Below are 1,265 nucleotides of genomic sequence, written 5' to 3'. Positions count from 1 at the left end.
ATATTCCGCCTCCTCCACAGGCACCCCCTCTACCATTTCCATCTCGGGCGAGGAAGTACAATGAGGACAGCCAATTCGCCAAATTTACGGAGATGTTGAAGAAGTTAGAGGTGACCATGCCGTTTCACGAGGTAGTTCTCCAAATCCCGTCCTATACAAAATTTTTGAAGGACATCCTTACGAAGAAGAGGGCGGTTGAGAAGGAGACAGTGGCATTGAGCACGGAAGTGAGTGCAACCATATTGCAGACGGAGTTATCGCAGAAGAGGGCTGATCCCGGTAGTTTCTCCATCCCGTGCAGATTGGGGAATGTGGAGATTGAGAGGGCACTTTGCGATTTGGGCGCAAGTGTCAGTTTGCTGCCTCTCTCCATATTCAAGAAGCTTAATGTCGGTGAGCTGAAACCGACAAGGATGGCACTGCAATTGGCCGACCGATCAGTGAAGTATCCCGCAGGGATCTTGGAGGATGTGCCTCTGAAGATAGGGGAATTCTATATCCCCGTCGATTTTGTTGTTCTGGACATGCCGGAGGATTCCAAAATCCCCATTATACTTGGTAGGCCGTTTCTGAATACGGCTGATGCTGTTGTGCATGTCAGAGAGGGTAGACTCACGATGAAGATCGGAGATGAGATGGTTGAGTTCAGATTGGATCAGAACCTTAAGCAACCGCATTTGGTTGAGTCTTCTTTCTACCTAGACTTGATCGACACATTGGTCGACGAAGTGAGGGATGAGTTCAGAGACTCAGATCCCCTTGAGATGGCATTGAATGCGGTACAAGACAGCATGTACTGCGATTGGGAGGAAGTCTGGAGCATTGTTCGGACTTTAGATGACAGCTCATCGATTGAGTTAGAGGGCTGGAAATACAGGGCCGTTGAGCCCTTATCTTGTTCTGCCCGTGAGTTCCCTTGGCTAAGGGACGAGAAAGACGGAGAGGCGCCATCACCTTCTCCGAGTCATCAAGCTCCGGTATCCTCCATACAAGTCAAGCAGCCCGATGTGAAGATGAGCGGGAAAAAGGATTGGGATCCAGAAAGCGCGCCAAAGGTGGAATTGAAGCCCTTACCACAAGGGCTTAGGTATGAATTTCTCGGACCTAACTCTACTTACCCGATAATTGTGAATGCTGCTTTGACTGCTGAGGAACTAGCTGAATTAGTTGCATTGCTTAGAGAGTATAGACAGGCCTTGGGTTACACTCTAGATGACATTAGAGGCATTAGTCCATCCCTTTGCATGCACCGCATTCATCTAGAA

The sequence above is a fragment of the Tarenaya hassleriana genome, unplaced genomic scaffold (genome assembly GCF_000463585.1).
Source record: "Tarenaya hassleriana unplaced genomic scaffold, ASM46358v1 Cleome27, whole genome shotgun sequence".
Classification (NCBI taxonomy): Eukaryota; Viridiplantae; Streptophyta; class Magnoliopsida; order Brassicales; family Cleomaceae; genus Tarenaya; species Tarenaya hassleriana.
Note: the sequence above shows the minus strand (reverse complement) of the source record.